This window comes from Cyprinus carpio, chromosome B3, assembly GCF_018340385.1.
Source record: "Cyprinus carpio isolate SPL01 chromosome B3, ASM1834038v1, whole genome shotgun sequence".
NCBI classification, from domain to species: domain Eukaryota; kingdom Metazoa; phylum Chordata; class Actinopteri; order Cypriniformes; family Cyprinidae; genus Cyprinus; species Cyprinus carpio.
The window spans coordinates 27,859,384-27,885,024 of NC_056599.1; the positions used below are offsets into that span (position 1 = coordinate 27,859,384).

General features: G+C 39.0%; 1 pseudogene; it reads left to right on the forward strand.

The window, feature by feature from the left end:
* Positions 1-286: 286 nt before the first annotated feature.
* Positions 287-21,784, forward strand: LOC109084451 (annotated as a pseudogene).
* Positions 21,785-25,641: the final 3,857 nt, after the last annotated feature.

A 25,641-nucleotide genomic window follows, 5' to 3' on the forward strand; every position in this document is an offset into this window, starting at 1 on the left:
GATATCTATATAGTGCTGCTCTACAGCTGATTAATTAACTGATTAATTTATTAAATACAGCAATTTACACTATATACATGTATATTGTCCTGTTTATTGATGTGACTACTACGTAATTTCTTTTATATTAATATATATATATATATATATATATATATATATATATATATATATATATATATATATATATATATATAATATATATATATATATATATATATATATATATAAATGCCCTTATCAAGATGGCAGATTCCCAGCGCCACTCTTCACCGGAAACACACGGCAAATAATTTTGACCTTCCTTCCGGTTGGCTCCCGCCCCACGAAGCCATTTTGCGTTTCCTGGACAAAAAAAGGGGGTTAGATAGAAAGACAATCAGACACATAATAAAATTAGTCTTCAAATCATACCGAGAATCAAAAGTGCGGATGTAACAGTGCAATATGATAGGCGCGGGAGCGGGCAAGCAGGTACACCAGCCGCGGCCCGTATTCAAAGAGCAAACATTTGGCTAGCTGGCTAACGAACCGTTAGCGAAAGAGTGAGATAAAGACTTCATAGACACTAAAGTGTTGTACGATATTCACTATTGTCGTATTATACCCTTAAGCACGCTAGAAGGCGGACGTTGGTAGAAATATGGACTGTGTGTTGATCTGAAACGTCGCAGCGGACAAAAAACAGCAAAAGCCACGGTTATTAGCGGAGGAAGCCGGATAACTTTATTCACACGGAATAAAGAGCAGGATCGCCGCACGCCACGGTAAGACAGTCTGTTTTAGTTGAACACTTGAGTTTATAACACAATGGTGATTGTGAGACATTTACAGCTGCATAGATTTCAGGCTCTCGGTGTTGACAGACGCTCATCTCGAGCCTGTCATGAACCATCGTTACATTACAACCACGGGTTTGTGCCAAAATCATAACACAGTCATTCCCTTTTAAGTTAGTGGATATGTCTCAAAACCTAGTGAGCATCGGACACAATATTTAGTCTCTAATACCCCAGAATGCAGTTTTGAGAGACAGCTGGTGTGTTTCTCTATTGTTTAGTTTCCCCTTTCCAGCAGAACACCGGAAACCGATTCTGCCCCCCATCCCTGATTAGCATTTATACAATAGTATGCAAATCTTCACACTTTTTTTTTAAGCACTTGACAATTCATTCAACCCAACAAAAGTGCTGCACTGATTGAAACACAAAGTCCAAAGGTTTTCGTGATGTGAAAGGTGTGCTTCAGACACATTATGGACTTAAGTGCACTCAGTGGGTGGAAGGAAGAGCGCTACTGGGTATCCTTTAAGTACACATCAGGCTAAGTGTAATCAATACTTGATATTTATTGTGTAATGTTAGAAGACTGTCAAAGACCTCATCAATACTTTGTGAAGATGCACTTCTCAGTCTTGGTTGCTGCTGGTTTTGGATGACACACCCAGGTCTTGGTGCCTATAATAAGTGTGAACTGAAGATATAGATCAGGTGGGGTTAACCGATGTTTCATCCAAAAATTAAAACGCTCTCATAAATTACTCACCCTAATCCAAGCCTATATGAAGATTTAATGAAGAGATTTTTTTAATAAACCTGATGTATTTTACTCCTTTGATATAAAACCAGTGTGGCTAAAACGTTGATCCTTCTAAAAGTTCATAAAAGACATGGTAAACATAATAAAAATAATACAAAAAATAAAATAAAAATCAATTATCTGAGTAGACATCATTGCTTTATACGATGAACAGATTTAGTTTAGCATTTTATTCACATTTAAACAATTCATCAGTGTTTTTAGGAATTTTTTGAATCAAAGTTTGGGTTACATTAACTTAAAGTTAAGGGTCGGAGCCCTTTAGGTTTTTATAAAATATCTTCATTTGAGTTTCAAAGATGAACGAATGGGTTTGGAATGCCATGAGGGTGAGTCAATGGTGACCGCATTTTCATTTTTGAGTGTACCATCCCTTAAATATATATAGATATCCAAAATGTGCAAATTGAGAACTACTGTTCTAAAGAGTCGAATTGTGGGTTTTCCCTTAGATGTTACGTGGACCTCCTTTCTTTAAACAGGAAATGTGAAATATGCTTCTCCATCCCATAGACCCCCACCACCCTGTAATCATGCTGTTTGAAGCAAAGGAAGTACTGGTGATCCACAGAGCCCAAATGACATGTGCTTCTCCTTGATGTATTTTCTAGTCTTCATTACAGCAACCAGAAATTTCAAAAGTTTCCAATGCTGCTTAAAGCTTTGAAACTTAGATGAACTTGTTTAGCTTTTACTTTCTTGCTTGTCTCCTGCGGTGTGATTGAGTCACCGTCTGACTTATTGTGCAGGGGTGTCTGGTTGAAGTATCATATTTCAGTCTGAGTGTCTGTCCTGGAGTTGTTTTCTGAGCTGATTGTCCCAACACGTGTTTGTCGGGAACTGCCATATAGTTTTCCCATATCTCTAAAAATTTCATCATACAACAATTTACACAGAAAAACATCGATATACAATAACACAACAGCGGGCGAGAGAGGGAGATGAGAGAATAAAAAAGCGTGAATCCTTATAAGGGAAAACAACTAATGATTCCTAACACCGTGTCTACACCGGAGCAGCGTGGCGCGACAAAATACTATAGAAGCAATGATCTATAATAGAGATTCATTATATAGCCACCTTTTTCTTCAAAACGGAAGTAGGCCTATGGGTGAGACTTCCGGTTCATTAGCCGCTATAGGTGAATAACGAGGAGAATAACAATGTGCAGTAAACGGTAAAACTGTTTGCACTAGAAACCAGTGTGTTCATAATTAAGATGATACATTAAAATAATATGATAAGACACACCTACTTTCAATATCAAGCAGCAAAATGAACTGTTTTGTACAGCTAAAAATAGCAGGACGCAGATGAGACCAGAAGCCACACCCATAGAATTTACAAATGGCCACGCCCATTTTTACAACAAGAAAAAGGTGGATAGATCAGTCAATAGAACTCATTATAATCAGTGAGGGGCCGGTCACATTTTGCGCCGCTTTCTGCTTTTTTCCCCAAAGCGTTCAGGATAAATGGATTTGCATTGCAGCACTAAAAATCACTTACAGTAGCTCTGCTACTAAATTTATTTAAAAATGCCTATCCGTATACAGCTATGATCAGCTGTTCCTTCATCTTTGCTGAGCTTTCAATGTTGTTACGGGAAAGGATGAAGCTGATTGGTTGGTTCTTGTCACATGACATGCGGTGCACTTGCGGCATTCTGAAAAGTTTAAATGTTTTCATCTCGATGCGGCGCGGACGCGCCTGAAAAAAATGAGCGCATCGCACTGCGACCGCGTCGTTACCACGTTGCTTCCATTATGAGCACGCCTGCCGCGCGTCTTCATTTGAAATAACGAACTTGAACGCGCAAAAGAAGCTATATGTGAATGGCCCCTGATGCTGTCTACATGGATGCGGCGCGTCGTGACACCACAAATCCCTGACAGTAAACTGCTGCCGCACTCTATTGACACAAATTTTGAATGATTTTCAACAGTTGTTTTGTCGTGTCCAGTGTAGACAGTCTTAAGCTGATGCGGCGTCACGCAACAACTGTCACGTCTGGTGTAGACACGGTGTAAGGCGAGATGACTGAGGACAATGGTGAATGATTTGCAGATCCTCAGTACCACTGACAAACATATATAATCTTGTAAAATGTGTGGTAAGTACTGCCACTCCATAGAATAAACAGAGTTTGTGCGATTGCGAATCTCGAAGTGATAGTGAAACTAAAAAGTGGTCATGGATTCAAAAGTGGGGGGGGGGTGTCATGATGCCGGCGTAACATCGTGATGTCTATCAGCCATCGGGCCCAACCCTAGTGCCACGTCTATCATAGGTCCTATGTGCTCCATGTCAGACATGTCAGTTGGCATGAAATGAAAATTATTTCCTGAAAGCCTGTAATTGATCTTATTGTGAACAATCGCACGTGTTTCATTTATTAAAATAGGTTTGGCCTTGTAGTGTTCAAAATGTCATAACACAACTTTTCTAGTGAAACCAGGATTCTCGCACATCATTTAGTCCATTTAACCCGACCCTGCAAGCAGCTCAAAATCCAGTTAAACATCCAGTGAATAGAACCCACCCAACATTTAAGTTTTTCGATAATCTGTTATACTCAAATACAGAAGAAAAGGTCTGTTTAATTCAGTAATGCCACAACTTTTAAAGCCAATGGACCCTAATTGAAATGGACCCTATTTGCTTTCTTAATGAATGTTATTTCTTTTACAAACAGTGTTGTCTTAGTAATCTTTTATATAAGAAAACAACTCTCCTTTTCTTACTGATACATCACAGATCCCCATTTTTCAACCCCCTTCCCTTCAGCCATCTGGCTCCATTGTCAATTCCCAATAGATCACATCAAGTCCCACCCTGCTTTTTCCCATTTAATATTGTGTTTCATTCAGAAGCTTGTCAGATTACAGAGGTAAAAATAGGTTTCGAACAGTCCACGTTGACTTTATAGGCCTCACCCATCTCTTAAATTGAATATCTACGTGGTTTCTATTCATTTACATGTCTTTGAAATGTATCAAGTGCAAATCCTCATGTCTAGACTCAGACTGACAGTCTGTTGTGTTTGTTAAATCATAGTTTAGTATGCAAGATTGCGGTTTTTCAGATTTTAATTTTTGTGAATTGATACAACAGTGTGATTTGTGATTTTCACAGTTCTGCAACAGACTCAGTGAAGTCAGGAAAGGTGATACAGTGTGGAAAATTGTTTGGATTGTATTTGTGTTCTTATAAAACCTTGAGCCTCAAGAGCCAGTAAAGAGTCAAGACATCAAGATAAGAGCAAAAGAATCTCAAAAATTACAAGTCTCCACCTGTCTGATAAGCAAACTAATGTGAGAATGTCTTTATAGTCTTCATATTTGAGTGTTTTTTCATTTGAGTATAGTTGGGCTGCTACCAGCCAGTAAACATTTAGATCAGATTTCAGTATCGATCATCACCAGAGCATGGAGATCATGTGAGTAGTTTCATCAGGTCAGATTTCTGCCATATATTTTCTGTAAATCATGCCGATATTTTCCATTTGGCGAATTTGCTGTTTACTGCATTTGTTTTATTGACGTGCTTCTTATAGCTGTTTTTAGAGTAACATTTAATGAGATAAAAAAAGGGGAAATAACAGTAACAAGAATAGTTAATTGCATCACTATAATTTTGCCCAAAATATTTTTTCACTTTCTCACAAACATTGTACTAAACCACTCTGAATGAAGCCTGAATACATATTTATGTTTCCCACTGTGCATAATGTGTGTGTTTGAAATGCATATGCAAATGAGATGGAGGCCATCAGGATTTTCTTTACATTGAGAAGCATGTGTACTGTATGGATTGTGTTTGAATGTAAATTAACCAGATGTGTGATGCGTCGAATGATGGTCTGTTTTTCTTCACAACATGAGGATGATGAAAAAGAAGGAATGACACATCTGATTTTGAATCATCCAACCAGGGCAGATTACTGCATCTTCATTATTTATGCGCAGCACCGGGTCTCACAACTTTTAAGTGGGTCACAGACTTCGGAGTGTTTTATGGTGTATTGGAGATGCCAGATTGTGGCATATATACCAAGCAAGAGAAAAGATGAGAGGAGGTCACGTTTCAAGTTTAAAGTGGCATTTTGATTATTTTCACTCTTGGTTTCATTTCCGAAAAACATTTTCCCCTCAACCAAAACCGGGTTTTAAAATTATGCCATTTGCCTGCATTTTGGTTTAATTTATTATTAATTTGTTTTTGTTTTTTTTGGTCTATTTAAGCCCAGTTCAGACTACACACTTTTTTTGCCGGGCATGTGGTTTTGACTCCTAAAATTGTGTTGTGTCGTGAACAAGAGGGTTTTTCCTGGGTCAAAATTGGTCTTCGGTGGTGGCTGACCGACATGGTCATCCACACACAGCAAAGAGTACCCTAGTACCCACATGATCCACAAGCCCAATATTGAAAATAAATGTTAAATTTAAAATAAATACAAAGAAACGGTTTGTGATTTTTTTTCTTATCCTATTTATTCATGAAAAAAACTATCACTTTCAGGCTAGATAGTAAAAGAAAGCGATTACAACTTATTTTACATGTAAACATCATCGGTACCAAAGTATATTTGAAATGTCAAAGGTATCACAATTTATCTATTTGCAAATTATGCAATATATAATTCACCATATAAAATTAGCAGCTAGCTGGCAACAGCTTGCTTTGTGCTCTGATCTAGTTTCATCTCACTCCAGTCTAACTTTAAACTAAATGATTTTATAGCTAATTTACTACACATTGTCATAGGCCTATACATACTGTGGATTATTACGGCTAAATTTTACTAAACACTCTTGCTAAATGGGGGTAAGCAGACTTACTTTCTCATTTCAGATGTGTTTGTTCTTCTAAGAAGTAATGATTTGTGTATACACCGATTCAGACACTGAGGGGCAGACCGATCGCTTTAACCATTCATTATAATGAATCGGCTCAAAGGAATCATTAGGTCGCGTTTCGGACTTAAGCGGACGTGTTGTGTGGGAATCCTGGCTGTTAGGACATCGCGAAAGATTTGTCAACACACACACACAAACAAACAAAAAACACTTCATAACTGGATTTTTTTTTTTTGCGTTTATTTATGTTTAGTTGCATGTGCGGAATGCTTGTCACAAGTTGTAAGAGAAGATAAGGCAACTTTTTTTTTGACTGCAATTCACACTCCATGTGAAACATGGATTCGGTCTTCCGACCTTTAGGATCAGTTGATTTTGATCAGGGGGCAAGGAAGTCGACCGGAAGTTGAAGACGAGGGAGAGAGCAAAGACAGAACTGAAGACGGAGAGTGCGCGCGCGCGGGGGAGGGGCGCTGTGCTCGTTCTCTCAGTCACTCCGTCTGTAGCCTGCTTCACTCACAAAACACAATTACACATCAAATAAGGCTTTGGCGGGACAAAAAAGCGTTTTGGGCGGCGCCAAAAAAAAATTTCAATGTAGGAAAAACCCTCTAACAAGAAACATTTCAGACTGCACTTTTTTTTTTCTCCATTGTAAAATTCCACCTAGCAGGACAGATACCGTTGTCTCGCTTTCAATTCGTTATGTTTGAAAGCATGTACGAAGGCTAGGGCTGGGCAGTAATTCAATAACGATAATTATCGCGATATAATTTTCCTCGATAAAACAATATGAAGAGTTTGATAAATGTTCGATATAATGTTTATGCGCCAAAAGTGAAACAAAATAGCGCGACTCATTTGAATCATGCCACACGGACTGTTTATCCGCTCGGATCAAAGTTCAAACTGCCGCGCGGCGTGAGCTAACTAAAGCAGATGTGTTTAACCAGTCATGCGAGCTCTAAACATCGCTGTGAGATCCAGTGTGAAGTGCGCTTGAATTCAGCGATGAACACAAAAGACTCAGTGATTTAAACTAATTTAAAGCCAAATAGGTTGGAACACTGTGTGCAACGAGACAGTCAGAAAGCTTTTCAATCCACACGTCGCCATCATTTACCATGTATTTACTGTAGTAACACTCACTGCACCATGGTATTGTGGCAGAAATTTTGGATATTCACACTGAATTTTATTACAGCAGTAATGGTATATAATTTAAGTATGTATTTGTGATTAAGCTATAGCATGTGTGCATTTATACTGAAACTACCTTATACCACACAAATAGAATACAAAAAAACCACACAAAAACATTTTTACCATGGTTATACAATTGCAATAACGTGCAATATGTGTGCTTTTAACTGTATTTATCAAGATTTAAATGTATGTTACTATGGGAGACCAATGCTTAATTAAATAAATAAAACTTGGTCAGAATAAATGTAACCATACAAAACTGAGGTTGCTGCAATTTTTACAGATATTGCTGATTTTGATAATGAACAAAGATTTACCTCTGCATCCTAACTCAAGCTACTTACAAATGTGCATTACTAAGAGACAAAAAGTGATATTAATATTAATATTATCAGGCAACCCATACCTGTTTCTTGATTTGAAACAATATCACTCATTAAAGCATGCCGAAACTAAGAAATACATTTTTTCTTTTTAGATATTTCTTTTGTTAAGGAAAATTAATTGTCTGGTTTCTACAACTTTCACTTTGGAGCAAAAATCTGTCTTTAAACTCAAAAAGAAATTAAGATTTGACATTTATCGTGATAATAATCGTTATTGACTGATATGAAAAAAATTATCGTTATATCGCCCAGCCCTAACGAAGGCCTATCGGCCTGTGTCACAGATGTGACGGAACTCGTTGAGGAAGATGCTAGCCTTTCTGTGTTAAAGTCTTGAAGCACCGCTGACGTGACATTGGTTGTCGTCCACTATGACGCACTTCACGAGATGAATCGATTGAATCTTTCGTCCAGACGATCATTGTCATTTACGAATCCCCACGACACTCTGTGTCAAGCAGATTGTGCCAAAATCGGGCTAAAACCGTGTAGTTTGCTGAACTGGGCTTTACACTGCCATTCAAAAGTTTTTAATTTTTTTTTTTTAAAGTTTATGCTCACCAATGCTGCATTTAGTTGATCAAAAATGCAGTATTAATATTACTGTTGTAAAATGTATTTTTGCGATTAAAAAAAAAATACTTGAGTGGTCGATTAATCGGTTGCTTAATTGATTAATCTGATAAAATATTTAAAAAATTGCACATCCTGCCAAGTGTTGTTCCCCAAGCAAATGTGTAAATTGACAGCTTGGAATTACCCTTTTGGCAGGTGAACCGAGCTGTAAATATGTCTTAGCCATTGTTGTTTATCTATGACCGTGCGGTCACTTCACAGTTTTACCTTGCATAACCATGTAAACTGCACCTGTAACTAGAATGTGATTTTTGTTCCTAATATTTTCAGTCTGTTTACTTGGTACAAGGAATTGATGCCACATGGTGTTTTGGAGAAAAAAAAAAACTTAATAGCATCTTAGACAAACCAGTTGGTGAATTTTTGTACCGAGATAAGCCATTAGGTGAGTCGCGTGTTGGAACAGATATTGTCTTCGAAGACAGTATGTCCTTGATTCAAATCACTCACGTTACTAAGGCTTAAACTATGTATTATCTTCCTAATGAAAGTAGTGCCTGGTGACCTTAAGCTATTTTTACTACCTCTAAGATGTGGTTCTATTCATTTTGGACGTAGGGCTGTCATGATTGCTCAATTTATCTTGAGTACTCAGTTTAAAAAAATCCTTGATTACAATTAGAAGTAATCAGTAAAGTAATTTCTTGATTAATATTTACGATAATCGGCAGATTTCCGGAATAATCAATAATGACAGTCCTAATAGGAAGTCCTGAGTTATCTCTCAGTAAAGTTAAGGCCTGTTGAGCAGTTGAGTTGTTTTTGTGATGTTGCAGATAAACATAATACAACAACACAATTGCTTATTTTGCATACATAGTTACACATTCTCTCTCTCTATTTTTCTCCATCCTAGGAGCGAGTCATGCCTGCCAGTGTGCGTACTGGGACCCCAAAGGACTCGGAGGTGTCTGAGCTCTTCTACAGGGATGATCCTGAGAAGCTCTTCACTGATCTCCGCGAGATCGGTCATGGCAGCTTTGGAGCTGTGTACTTTGTAAGAAAGCCATGCCAATATTTGTGTGCCGTGGACATTTGTGTACAAGCTCTGTATGACCGTATATTTCTTTCAGGCTCATGATGTGCGTTCCAACGAAGTGGTGGCCATCAAGAAGATGTCGTTCAGTGGCAAGCAGTCTAATGAGGTCAGGATCAATATTATTTGAATCTCTGTAGTACTGAATCAGACTATTTAAAACTCACAAATCATGGTTTTACCAATGCTTGGTGTGTTGGTCCCCAGAAATGGCAGGACATCATAAAGGAGGTGAAGTTCTTGCAGAAGCTCAGACACCCCAATACCATCGAATACAAAGGGTGCTACCTCAGAGAGCACACAGCATGGGTAAGCACGCGCACATATGTATGTGAGCGACGTGTTTGTCTGCCGTGTGCTAATGTTGTCTGTCTCTCCTGTTAGCTGGTGATGGAATACTGTCTAGGATCAGCCTCTGATCTTTTAGAGGGTGAGTAGTTCATGTTTACCCTTCCTCACGTCCTCCTTTCTTTTCAAGTAAAGCTGTTTTGCTCTCCCTCAGCCACCCTATCTGACATTAGAGGTGTCCATTTATATTTGCTGTGCTGTAGTTGTACCATCATCAGTTGTTATATGCAGGTGTAAATACTGTAATTATCAGATTTCTGGATTGTGTTGTTTTCCCACTGTGAAATATTTAGTCTTTTTATCCTACAGTGCATAAAAAGCCTCTGCAGGAGGTGGAAATAGCTGCTATTACCCACGGTGCACTTCAGGGCCTCGCCTACCTTCACTCCCATAACATGATACACAGGTGAGACTCTTCCTACTTCCTGTTTTTATCTTTATATCAGCTCACTTTTTGAAGTTTTGTGCTGAAAGATGCATATGTCTTTATTTCTGTATTTTTCTGTTTCCAGAGATGTGAAGGCAGGGAATATTCTGCTAACTGAGCCAGGTCAGGTGAAGCTTGGAGATTTTGGCTCTGCCTCAATTGTTTCTCCTGCCAACTCTTTTGTGGGTACACCTTACTGGTAAGTTGTAAATGCACTTGATTTTTTGGTTGAAGGGACTATATTCTATGATTTGATTTTACTTGAAGTCATCTTATAATTATATACTTCTCCTAAATGAGCGTACACAAGTAATTATAGCATTTTTATACATTGATATAACAATACACTGCAGTTTAAAAGTTTGGGGTTAGTAATATCAGTAAGAAATTAATACTTTCATTCAGCAGGGAAACAAGTCTTTGGAAGTTAACACACTTGCATTGTCCCAAAATAATTATATTTAAAAAAAAACAATGCTATTCATGTAAACATTGAAGGACATTGTTTAAAAGTTCCATGTGACATCAATGATTCAACAGTAATGTTCTGAAGCTATGAGAATACTTTTTGTGCACAAAGAAAACAAAAAAACGATTTTATTCAACGATTTCTTCTTTCCGGTGAGAGTCTCTGCCGCCATTCAGGAGAGCATCATGATGCATGCTTGTGGTGCTGCTGATGTTGTGGTACTGATCCAGAAAAGAAGAAATTATTAAATAAAGGTCTTACGGTTTTGGAACGGCATTAGGGAGAGTAATTAATGACAATTAATGAATTTTTTAATTTTTGGGTGAACTATGCCTTTAACACTTCATACTTGTAAGTCATGACAGGGAGTGCAAAACATAAGTTTTAACACATTTCATGGCCAAATAGAAGGCCCATTAAGCCGTCACGTTACTGGCCATAAAATCTTTGTTTTAAATTGCCAAATTTGGCATAGTCTTTTCTGGGTGAACTGGGAAGAACCTGCATTGTGAATAATAAAGTGTCTGAGCAGTAGATTGTGCTTTTATGTGTTTCAAAAGAGCAAAGACAGTCCTGTTTATCATGATCCGTCCCCTCTCGTGTTTAGGATGGCCCCAGAAGTGATTCTAGCCATGGACGAGGGGCAGTATGACGGGAAGGCGGACGTCTGGTCTCTTGGCATCACCTGCATCGAACTAGGTTTGTGATGGTTTGAAACTGATCCATGACTTACGACTCCCACTGACCTCTGAAAGTTCAGGTCATGTCGAGTATTAAGGGCGCTTGTTTAGGCCTGCGTGCTTCGCTGCTTGTGAGTCTGTGTTGTGTCTATGTCTTTTGCTAGGGAAAGGGATTTGGGTTTTAGTGTCTAAGCTGCTTTGGGTTGTATTAAGCTAACTTCTAACTTCTCTTTCCGTCACCCTCAACCTCCCAGCGTTTTCATTTATTCACTCATACCACTCTATAGTCTCTATGTCACTGCAGCACTAAATCTGATCTCCCATCCTTTTCTTCTGACTTAATTCCTATTGTGTGTGTGTGTTTGCACTGGTTTTATATTTCTATTTGTCTTTCTGTCTAGCTGAAAGGAAGCCACCCTTGTTCAATATGAATGCTATGAGTGCCTTATACCACATTGCGCAAAACGAAAGCCCTGTCCTGGCGTCAAACCACTGGTGAGAACTTTGATCTCAATTTTCTTCCTGTTCTTTCATTCTCTTAACCGTTTGGTTTAGTCTTTTTCCTCTGCATTTGCAATCAATTTATTTGTTTGTCTTTTTTGCAATTTGTGGGTAAATTTCTATTTTACCAGCAGTTAAGTACATAACTCAAAGAATAATTCTAGAATTTAGTGCTACACAACAACAGCTGCATATATATGTATACAGCTGTATATGTGTGTGTGTGTGTGTGTGTGTGTGTATATATATATATATATATATATATATATATATATTAATATATATATATATATATATATATATATATATATATATATATATATATATATAGTAATTTATTGTAGTAAAATAATAAATCATCCATCATCAACATGTCCATGAATTATGTGCCTGTAATGAAAGGGAATGTTCTCTGATTCTGAGAAAAAAAAGAGCGGAGATTGTGTTTTGTGAAGATAAAACTCCAGTTTGGGTTTGATGCAGTAGAAGTTAGAGTTGAGCTGTTCGTCTTTATTTCAGCTGCTTTCTATCTCTGCTGAGAGCCTGTTATGCAAAGCTTTTGACTGCCGTGAGGAGAAACTGAAAGAGGTCATATACTGTCACACATGAGGTTTTGAGGATTGTCAGTTTTGATGGCGTCCTCTCTCATTCATAATATGGTCTAAAACCAGCCGTCAGATGGGAAAAATTTCTATTCACACTAGGGCTGAACGATTAATCGTATTTTAATCTCGATAACGATATCCACCTTTCTCGCTTAGTTAAAAATAATCGTCACGATATTGTCCGGCTCGTTATTTATCTTGTAAATAATTATCTTGCATTGCTAACAAGTCTTCATGCTTGTGGTTGCCAGATGTGAAGAGCTTTAAGCCCCAAAACAGCTTTTCTCCTTAAAGGATACACTTTCTGTCCAGTGTTTTATTTAATTTGGTGCAATCTGGCAACCCTGTGCGCGCTCACTGATGGCGGAACAAGCGCTGATGATGATATGAAAACATACGAGTTTAGCGATCTCTCCACAGCGATATTCTGCTTACATGAAAGGGTCATATAGAGAATGTGTGTTTTTTCACAAGCCATTTGTACTGTTTGTGTAATGGATCTATTGTAATGTTTCAATAATGGATCTATTGTGTTTGAGGAATAAATGCGCTTTTACTACCTGTGACAATACAATGGGGAATTTATTTTAAGAGTTTCTAAAGTTTTTACCAGTTTTCGTGTTGAAAATGGCATGGCAATGTTAGTTTTCAGTGTGTGTTAACGATCTTTGAGCAAATTTACTGTGCGATCTGAGTGTCTTTTTCCCACTCAGATCGCACAAATTGTCACTTAAAAAATGTAATGTGAATACAGATGACAAAACACTAACCAAAACCATGAGTCTGTATTATCATAGTATAGTCAGTGTATAGTCAGTGTATAGTCAGGAGGTTGGTTAAAGGACACATTAAATGTTATTGCATTTACCTGCTCAAAAAAAAAAAACAAAAAAAAAACTAATCTAAACTGGTTGACTGATTTTAGTTGGTCTTTGCTGGTCAAAGCTGGTCAGAAGGCTGGTTTTAGAGGGGTTTTGACCACTTCCTTAGCTGGTCAGACTGGGAGACCAACTGGAACAACAAACTAAAACCAGCTTGACCAAGCTGGGAGACCAGCTTAAACCAGCTAAGTTTAGGCTAGTTTTAGCTGGGGGGGGCGGGGTTTCAGCAGGATAGAATAATCGTTATTAGTAACCGTGATTATAATTGTAATCAAAATATTCGTGATTATCAGTTTAACCATTATCGTTCAGCCCTAATTCACACTTTAAATCACTGCAGTAAAACAATATAAGTTTACGATCTCTAGCCTGAAAAATAAAGCAGCATAATCAAGTGCTTAATCAACTTCTCAATTAACTGGAAGTTGCTGGCTGGAAGCCTTCCACAACAAATTTCAAAATGGCTGGGCAGCCTGTGTCCATTTGTCTATTGAAAATAAGGTTAATATTACATTTTTAAATAAAAGTTTTCATTTTTATTGCAGAGTCATGTTTTCTTTATGTTTGTCTTTTATGTATTCTGTGTGTGTTTAACTTCCTCTCTTTAATGCAGGTCGGACTACTTCCGTAACTTTGTGGACTCTTGTCTTCAAAAGATCCCTCAGGACAGGCCTACCTCAGACGTGCTGCTCAATGTGAGACTTGAACACATGAACACACACACACACACACACACACACACACACTTTCTGACTCTGTATTCATTACTTCATTCACATATTTTCTCTCCTCCTTGGAACTTTTGTTCTTGCTCGGACTCGTTCTGTCATCATTACCTAATCGCCTTGTTATTAGTTTGAAATAATCACACTTATGCACTTTATATTCCAGTACAATATAGAAACAAAATTGGATGAAATCATAGACTGTATAAAAACTTGGACATAGTATCCGTGACGTCACCCGTAGACTCCTGAAGAGCGTTTTTGAAGCTCAAAGTCATCTTGGCAGCGCATCACCCACGACTCTCCCAGACAATCGAAAATTAATTATTACGCCCTTAATTATGCAGAACTTTAAGGCTTAATATAATTTAAATGGATGAGTTCTAAAAAAATTCACCCCCCCCTCACAGTTGTCATGAAGGGCAAAATTAGCTATACATACCAAAATCATTTTTGAACCAGGCTGTAAATATGTTTTTTTTTTCTGCTGTAAATTTGGGCATTTTAACATGGGGAGTCTATGGGACTGAGTCACTTTTGCAGCCAGTCGATGAATTGCAGTTTTAGTCACTTCCTTGTTGGCTTCACGAGAGAGAGCGGGAGGTTGCTGCTCAGATGAAATGTCTTTTTCAAATACTGAAAAAGAATGTGTGGCAGAACCCACGTGAAAGGTGCGATTCTTAGCTCAAACGTGTTTTGAATATGGAAAGGGGTTTTTGAATATGGGTTTTTTGGCTGTCTGAAATGTGCAAATTCGACCACTACTTCCTTGGCCATTGCATGTGATCTATCAAAGAGCGTTTATGATATCTCATCAGCATATTTTTAAGACAGTATGACCTAAATTTGTAGACATTTGAAAAAGTACACACACTACTGTAACTGTATCATTCAGATGATTGAGGTCAAAGATTGTTACTGTTCTTGAAAGGACTTTTTATGATTACAAAAGCTGCATTCATTTAATCAAAATACAGTAAAACCAGCAAATATTGTGAAAAGTTACCGTTTAAAGTAACTGTTTTGAATTGTAATGTATTGTAAAATCAGATTTTTCTGCCAACCATCACTCCAGTCTTCAGTGTCACATGATCCTTCAGAAATCATTCTAATATTCTAATTTGGTGCTCGATAAATGTTTCTTATTATCAATTTTGAATGTTTGATTAATATAAAGATCACAAAACTGCTTTTTTTTTTTAAATAATTTTTGTTGTAACATAAATGGTAAATGTTGCAGTACTGAGTCTGAGCAGCAGCAATTATTTGAAATAGAACTCTTTTGTAACATTATACGTTTCTGTTTTGGAACTTTAACATATGATTATACAGGTTGCCATTGATTTGTATTATGCGAGAAACAGAATAACAATCACAGGAACAATAGAAAAAGGAGTAATAGTACAAATAAGAAACAAACAAAAGGTACCTTTACACTAGAGGCTGGTGACTAATAGCTCACACCGGATTCCTAATAAATCACATCTTAAGCTGTATTTGTACTAAGCTTATACTGCAGGTGATAAAATGGACAATTAAATCATAAATAGCTATTATTAGTATGGCAAATATAACTGCTGGAACTGTAGCTCATCTACCTTTACATACACACTGAGATTGTGTAATGAAGCTCTGTGGTTCACACCGGGTATTCCCTTCACAGCACCATTTCCTATGCCGAGAGCGCCCCCATTCTGTAGTGATGGATCTGATCACGCGCACCAAAGACGCTGTGCGAGAGCTGGACAACCTGCAGTACAGGAAGATGAAAAAGATCCTGTTTCAGGAAACTCACAATGGCCCCACACAGGAAGGAGGAGAGGAGGAAGAGGTACATCCAGAGGATGGCTGAGCATTGTCTTTGATTCTTCTGTCCTGTTTCTGCTCTTTTGTGATATTCTATACTGCAGAAAACAGGAAAAGACCATGACATGTTTTTTTGTTTGTTTGTGTGTGTGTGTAGGAAGCAGAGCAGTACCTCTTGCAGATGGGCACGGTGAACAGTATGGAGAGCTCTCAGTCTGTGCCCTCTATGTCCATCAGCGCCAGCTCCCAGAGCTCCTCGGTCAACAGCCTGGCCGATGGCTCCGACGACAGTGCGGAGATGGCCATGATGCAGGAGGGAGAGCAGACAGTCACGTCTAACAGCTCCATCATTCACCGCCCACACTGTATGTAAACGAGGCTGAACAATGTACAATCTTCTGAAACGGTCTTTTCCTTGACATATTTCTAATTGTCCATCTGTCTCAGGCACGTGATAATATTTACGATGACCCATATCAGCCAGAGATGGAGTCTCCGCAGCAGCCCTCATCGGCCGCTCGGAGGAGGGTGCACAGGAACAGAGACCATTTCGCCACCATCCGCACAGCCTCTCTTGTGAGCTCCTGACTGACCTGCAGCTCAAAGTCCATATTTTTTCTTAATATCGGAAGTTAAGACAGACAGCTTTCTCTTTCTCCCTTTCTTTGTTTCCAGGTGACCCGTCAGATTCAGGAGCACGAGCAGGGCTCAGCTCTGAGGGAGCAGATGTCCATGGTACAAGCGCATGAGGAGGCAGCACCAGAAACAACTGCTGGCTCTGGAGAAACAAACTCAAGTCGTGAGATGGATGAACATCAGCTCAGACTGGACAAAGAGCTGGAGACCCAGAGAAAACAACTTTAGCAGTGAAGCAGACAAGTTGAGTAAGAAACATCAGGCCATCCTGGAAAAAGAGGTGAGAAATAAAAAAGATTAAGATACTAGACCTTTCTCAATACCTTGTTCTATTATGTGCAAGAATGGGAATATCACATTCTTACAAAGGTTGCATGTATTTGATCAAAAATACAGTAAAAAAAATATTAACTTTAATATATTTTTTGTGGACACTGTCTGATACATTATTTGTCATTATTTTTGGTGAATAGAAACACAACAAACATAAATGTTTTTACTGTCACTTTTTGACATCAGTTTAATACATCCTCCGAGATGAATAGAAGTATTAATTCCCCCCAAGTTTTGAATGGTTGTGTTTATATATTGTTTTTTTCCAGATTAAAGCTGCACAGACGGAAGAGAAAAAATTTCAACAGCACATATTGAACCAGCAGAAGAAAGAACTCAACAGCCTGCTGGATTCCCAGAAACGCCAGTACCGGCAACGCAAGGAGCAGCTCAAGGATGTGTGCTGTCAAAGAGCCAACTCTCCTTATGGCTTCATGACTATGAATCAGAGTAACTCTGCTTGATGTAGCAAGAAATAATAAATTGGTCAAACTGTTCATGTCTTTTGCATCATATTCCTCAATCCCATCCTTTCTCCCTAACTTGCTCTTGTCACCCTGAAATCCTTTACTATGGCAACAGGAGCTGAGTGAGAACCAGTCCACGCCGAAGCGAGAGAAGCAGGAATGGTTGGTGAGGCAGAAAGAGTGTGTATGCAGCAGATCCAGGCTGAGGAGGAGGCTTCGTTGTTACGGCGACAGAGGCAGTATTATGAGCTGCAGTGCCGACAATATAAGAGAAAGATGCTGCTCGCGAGACACAATCTGGAGCAGGACCTGCTCAGAGAGGTTAGACAAACACATTAATGAATGCTTTTTCCCTTTCCTTTCTGCTTTCTACCTCTCTTTTTTTCTGTAATCTCATGCTATATCTTGATTTGTCCCTGTAGGACTTGAATAAAACGTCAGACTCAGAAGGATCTGGAGTGTGCTATGTTTGTTGAGACACCACGAGACCACTCAAGAGCTGGAGTTCAGGCAGCTGGGGCTGGTCCAGCACACTCGGGCCGACCTGATCCGAACTCAGCACCAGAGCGAGCTGGCCAATCAGATGGAGTATAATAAGCGGCGTGAGCAGGAACTCCGTCAGAAACACGCTGTGGAGGTCCGCCAGCAACCCCAAGAGCTTAAAGGTGAGGGGACCTTAGTGTTTGTGAGATGTACAAAACAGGGTTGGACTATATTCAGAATTTGCACACCAACGTGCAAAACCACACCGGGACGAATTTCGCGCGCGATTATCGCCGACGTTTAACGTCTCATTATTAAACAAAGGGTGCCAATGTGAGTGTGCACACCAACGTGCAAAACGCCAGACGTAAAAGCATAATTTTTTAAAAAACGCCTCAGGCTCGTTTTTTTGGTTTGACGCACCGCGTCAAAAACTATACGACCAATGAGAATGGCGCTTTTGCACACGTGTCTGGAGCTTCTGAAGTTACAGTAAAAACACAACTTGGGGGCGCTCACAACACAAAACTGTCTTGCTGAGCACACATACGTAACGGCGAAGAAGATATACGCCAAGTAGCGTCTACACTGCCGGGAAGAAATAAGACGAAGAAGATGCAAGGCAAGATGAATGTAGAGTTGCTGGTCTCGTTGGGTGTCGGAACACAAAGAACTATATGACAAACGCGACAGCGATTACAAAAAAAATCTTGATAAAAGAGAACTAGTATTTCTAGTATTTCTGTTTTACATTAAGCGCCATCTAATGTCAGGGAATGAATTTGCATGTGTCACTCGGCTCATCGTCAGCGAAAATCGCTTGGGTGTGAACACAAAAAACGCGTTGAAAAACGCTGGCGAATAACGCGCGCCGATATTCGTCCCGGTGTGTACGGCCCTTAAGAATGAATGCAATGAATTGCAAAATGGACAGATTATTTCCTAGTTATTATTATTCTAAGGTTATTAATCACCATCTAGAACTTTGCGCTTAAGAGCATTTTGGGAATGTAATTTAATCATTATTTTTGTCCAGTGAATTCTACTTCATTCAAATGCATTCCAATGCATCATGTTTGTTATATGAATTCAGACTGAATTGGAATTGAAAAGGCATTCTGAATTCAGATTTTAGTGTCACACAACTCTAATGTTCACTGACTGATGTTTGTTTTTGAAAAGAGACATGTTTGGCAGTTGCAAGCATGAGATACCACAAGGAACTTCTGTTAAACTGAACCATCTAAATGACACCTAATCAAACATTCTAGTGATGTAAATACAGAGACCAGAGGAATAGCTTATGTCAAGTGCTCAGGTATGTTTCTTGGCTCTTTGTTCTTTCAGACGAAAGAGCTCCAGATCAAACGTCAGTTCCAAGACACCTGTAAGATTCAGACACGACAGTACAAAGCCTTGCGCAACCACCTGCTGGAGACAACGCCCAAATCAGAGCATAAAACCGTACTGAAGAGGCTCAAAGAGGACCAAACACGTAAACTGGCCATCTTGGCTGAGCAGTATGACCATTCCATCAAAGACATGCTGTCCACACAGGCTGTGAGTAAGGCAAGGAGAGACCTTCTTTAATGCTTTTTCACTTTCAGTGGTGCACAACCACAGAATGACATGCAGTAGCCAGAATGAATAGTGCATGTATGCAAACACATATTTGAGTTAATGTCACATAAACCAGTCAAGAACATTTTTTCCCATTCCCATTATTCTCATTGGCTTATTGTAAAACTATTTTTAATAGTATTATAATACTAAGTCTGTATAATATAAAGGCAGTAATTAAGTGCTTTTAGTAATGTATTCATTTATTTTTTACATCACAATAATGTGAAGAAAAAACAACAACTAATGGACCTAAAATATGCTTAATTTTCTTTTAAAAAAAAAATAAATTATGTGTTTTATTTAGATTTTGAAGTGAAATATGATGGGAAATTTGACGGGGGGTTTTCCCACTTAAGCCACAGTTCCTGTACCACACTGGACCTAAATCTCTTTATTGGCTGCTTCTCTACTGATGTCCTGCCTCTTTGTTTACCCAACAGTTGCGATTGGATGAGACTCAGGAGGACGAGTACAGAGCGCTGCGCATGCAGCTGCAGCAGGAATTGGAGCTGCTGAATGCCTATCAGAGCAAAATAAAGATGCACACAGACACGCAACACGAGAGAGAGGTCAAAGACCTGGAGCAGAGAGTGTCTATACGGAGAGCTCTCCTTGAGCAGAGGGTGAGAGAGAGAAATGGGTTGAATATTCCTGAATGAATTGGTTATGATGGCAAAAAACCTGTTCAAAACCTAATGATCTGCTTTAAAGGGATAGTACATTTTGTCATCATTTACTCACAATGTTGTTCCAAACCTGTACCAATTTCTGTCTTCTGCTGAACACAGAAAATAATATTTTGAAGAATATTGGTAACCAAACCATATCTGGCCCCCATTGGCTTCCATAGCATTTTTTTTTTCTTTCTCATATTGTTTTCATATTAAACTGTGTGGTTACCCGCGTTCTTCAAAATATCTTAAATGTTCATCAGAAGAAACTCACTCTTGCAGGTTTGGAAGAACTTGAAGGCGAGTACATGACAGAATTCTCATTTTGGGAAACTGTTTTCAGCATTGATAATAATATAAACGAAACTTAACTCTCAATTGATTTCAATAAGATTACACTATAATCCTGTAATAAGCATCAAATGCATAGCCCACTTTCTCACTCTTTTTCTTTCGGTCACCTTCTTGCCTCTCTTCAGATCGAGGAGGAGATGTTGTCTCTGCAGAATGAGCGCTCAGAGCGAATCCCGGGCTCTGCTCGAACACCAGGCTCGAGAAATTGAGTCCTTTGACTCGGAAAGCATGCGCCTGGGCTTTAGTAACATGGCTTTGAGCGGCATCCCTGCTGAGGCTTACAATCAAGGTTACCCCAACCCTCCTTCATCCGGACCCGGGGGCTGGCCGTCCCGTCCCGTGCCCCGCTCAGGCAGCCAGTGGAGCCACGGTGTCCAAAACTCAGCGGCGCCACCCTCTTGGCGCAGTCAAAACAGTACAGCCGGCTTCAGCCAAGGGGAGCAAATCTCCAGCCGAGAGAGAGGGATTTAGACGGCATGGGCGCCCGTGGCTTTCCAAGCTCTCGCTCCTCCACCTCGTCAGCATCTTCGTCTTCGTCCTCGCACCATCACCTCCGCTATATACCACAGCAGTACCACCACCACCACCAGAGCACGCCACACCTGTACCGTGAAAACCGAGAGAGGGATTGGGGAGGAGGAGGAGGTGGTCACCACCACTCGTCTTCATCCTCCTCTCATGGCCACTCGCATCACATTTCTTCCCATACCTCTTCCCAGTCCCTTGCTCTCCTCCCTCCACCTCCTCCTCCTCCACCCATCTCCCTTTCCTCATCTTCTCCTCAATCCTCCTCCTCCTCTTCTTCCCTCAGAGTGGCTATGGAGGAAGGGGCGCGAGTGCTTGGCTGTGAGGGGCCCCAACCTGATGGCTTTGAGAAAACAGTCCAGGGGCCACTTCGGAGAACAGCCTCGGGCGGAGGTGCCGGCGGGTCGGGCGCAGATGGAGCCTTGAGCCGAAGTACGTCGGTGACATCGCACATCTCCAACGGATCCCACCTCTCCTACTCGTAGAGGGTCAGGCAGGAAGTTCAGATGGTGCAGGCGAACGTTTTGAGAGGAAAAAGGCCTTCACGTAGCTCATTTAGGAGTCCAACTGGAAGGCAGAGTGGAGAAACAGTATTTAGATGGGCACACCTTTACTTACAAGAAGATAGATCTCAGGGTTTTGGGATGCGGGAGGGCTCAGGGTTTAGATCAGGAACAGGAAAGACGAGAGATGTACTGTAACGGGAGCAGAACGCTATGCTGTTGAGTGTGTGGGAGGGAAGAGATGAAAATAACATTAGTGGTGCCAATACTGTAGATTGGGCTCATCCTCAGCCAGTTCATTTTAGTTTAGTTTTATTTTTAAACCGTCAGACAGAACCATTGAATTCTGCTTTCATGTCCAGGTTTTTTCTTGCACATCTAGGTTTAAGTTTTAAGATTTAAACATTAAAAGACTTTTCTAAGATATTATTTAATGCTTAATCCTGGATCATATTAAGCTGAATTCGTTTAGTGCAATTCAATTAAAGACTGGGTTTATTTTTTAAGGAATAGCTTGCCAAAAATGAAAAATCTGTCATTTATCTCACTCTCACGTTGTTACAAGCTACATATTTCTTCTTTTTTTCATAGAACACAAAAGGAAGATTTTAAAGCAGCACTTTTCCATGCAACAAGTTCTGTTAAGATCTAAAATGGACAAAAAAGCACCATAGAAGTAGTTCACTTGACTTCTGTGCTATATTCAGAGTTTTCTGAAGTTGTCCACCTGCTTTGTTTGAGCAGACTGAAATTGAAAATTCTTTAGAACTAGTACATTCGTGCATTAATCTTTTTGCAGAACCAAACATGGGCTTTATCTTTATCAGCTTTTTTTTTTTATTTTTTTTTTGGAGATGTGAACCTACGTTGTATGGAAAAGAGCTGCATTAAAGAGATTTTTCATAATTTATTCACCTGCATGTCATTCCAAAATTTTGATTATTCTTTCTGTGGAACATAGAAGATATTTGAGAAATGTGTTTATACATGGGAGGTCAGTAGTGACCAGTATTTGAAAAATCTTCTATTGTGTTCCACTGAAGAAAGTAAGTCTGTAGGCTTAAAATGACAACTTTTCATTTTTAGGTGAACTCGCTCTTTGAGCTCTTTCTCTTTTGTGTTCCACAGATGAAAATATAACAGCATATAGGTTTGAAATGACACGAGCGTGGGTGAACAATGGCAGAATTATTCATTGACTCTGTCTGATGAGTGTATCTTGATTTTTGAGCCAGAGGATGACGAGTCGTACTAATGTCAGTTTTACTGCTAACGGGAGCAGAGTGAACGAGAGTCGGATGCAATAGAAGGTGCTGTAGCATGTTTCAGGGAGAAGAGGCGTAAAACTGAGGAACTAAAAGGGGTGATTAAACTGATTTTTGTGTAATTATGTAGATAGCACTAAAAACAATACTAAAAGAACATCTCTCAGTGATGGGTTTTAAACTACATTTGTATTTGAGGTAAGGACAGGAGGCAGTATTTTTTTGTTTTATGATTTTTGTATTCTGTATTCTTTTCTTTTTTTAAAAAAAAAAACAATGTCCACATGTCATACTGCCATCTAGAGGCTCAGCTGACCGAAAGCAACTCCGCCCACTGTCCTTATAAGGGCAAGCTGCCATTTAAGTTGCAGTTGGTTTTAACTGGGCTATAATTCAGCATCTGTTTTTAGCGTAGGCATGATAAAATTACTTTTAAAAAGAGATTGAACCTGGCTGGGTTAATAAGCCATTTCCTTGACTGTGTAAATATGATGTACATGTCAAAAAAAAAAAAAGAGAGGTGGGTTACAAGTTTCCGTGCATGAGACTGATGTACAGAGACCATTTGTATACAAACATACACAACAGACGTTTATATATGACTTTGAGTATAATATGTGTGTATAATACATCACCTGTCAAAGGTTTGACGGCGAAAGTCGTAAGATTGTTTCCTGTTCAACACTTTTGATCTATATTGTACTTATACAACATATGTATATACAAGCACTAACTCTTATATAGGGTAATAATAATAGATACTGTCATTATTATTATTATTACACCTACTACTGCCGCTGTAATATTTGTGTTGTACACTAATTTTTAACTTTTTTTAAGACTTTTTTTTTTTTAAATCAATGCTTACCACTAGGTGGGAAATGTTGGCAGTGTCACAGTAAGAATTCTAAGTCTCTACATTTTAGATTAAAAAAACAAAACAAAAAGGGACTACCTATCCCAGCATCCTTGTTACATCTCCAGGGTAGGAGTCTGTTGTGCAGTGCGTTGTCAGGAGAGTAGTATTTTTCGAGCCAGTATTAAACTTGTACAGAACATTTTAAGAGATTTTTAGCTGTATAGAACATTTCTAGACGACTGTAAAGTGTCCTCAAACACCCCCCTTCGATCTAGGTTTTTTCCCTCCATTTTGTTTTTTTCTGGAATGCATTAATTTTTTTGCGCATTTTGAATTTATGCACAAAACGGACTCAAGGCATCACAAGCTGTTTACATTGACAACCAAAATCTCCAGCATACCCGTAAAAACGCGGTGTTGTGAAAGTCGAAGCTCGATTTTGCCAGTAATGTTATATTTTTCTTTCGGGAAAACCGAAATCTTTGTGCTCCCACACTGCCAGCTCTCTGTAGACACCAGCGTTCACTCGGACTCTCCCTTGGCTCTCCTGAACCGAGGAGACGTGCAGTACCTCACTCCCCTGTGCCTGGCTGATCACCTCTTACTCTGTTTTCAGTGTTCATTCCCAAACACGTTTTCCTCCCAGCACCGCATTCCCTTATTTCTTTCCTTACTAAACATCTATGGACAGAAGAGGAGAAAGAAAAAAAAATGGGCAACCATGTAATGTGTTTACAGCATCACATGCTGGATTCTTATTAGTGTATCCTCTTGAGGGGGTGTTTCAGTATCTGGTGGTAGGAAACTTAAGGTAAATGTTGTTAAATTGCTGTTATCGTCCTGCAGTGTTTGAAGAACTGGAGCTGCAGGGGTCTGGAAAGATGTGTGTGTAGCCCTTGCCGAAAATGTATTGCAAAATTGTGATGCTTGAAAGGGCGATGGAGAGCTTGGTTGTTCAGGGAGCTCAGAAAAATAGGCCAAATTACGTCAGGTGAAATGACTACAGGAGGACTCTTTAACACATGGGCTATAGATCTTGTACAGAAAACTTATTAACAAGTCATTAAAAGGATTCAAACAAAATGATCTTGTGTGATCTGTCTGCACTAATGCACATTTTGCTTTTAGGTCTAGCCTGTTTTTTGAATGGTGAGAGTGCGCACTGAAGGTAGAGAAAAGACCGTTTCCATAGAGAGGGGGAATCCTGAATGGGAATTACTGGTTGCTTACAAAAAAGCACATGTTGGTTCTGGTGTAGGGCTATTTTTAGCCCTAGTTACAAAATGATTCCATTCGGTTATAGGATTTTTTTCAGTTACATTCTGTACAACAGTAAGAAATTCTCAGCTTGGAACATCAACATGTGGCTTAAAAACATTTAGTATTATTATAATATCCTTTTTTTCATTATTTTAATATTCCTTTTTTTCAATCATTTTATAAACAAAAAAACTAATGTTCCCACAACTTTGCATGTTTTTTTATTCATTTATTTATTTGATTTTGTGATAACCTGGACTTAATGAACTAATAGAAAAAAATTATCAGTGAATAACTTCACTTAATATATGAACTTCTCCAGTGCTCTGTAATGGTTGTGTTCAGGTTTTTTATTATCTAATATAACCCTTCATTTTTTAAATCTAAATTAAAAGTATTTGTAATTTACATTTTATCAAAATAGACCACTTAACACAAAATAAACTAATGGCCTACTGACTGTATATTATCCCCTTGAATATGCATATTTTTGCAATT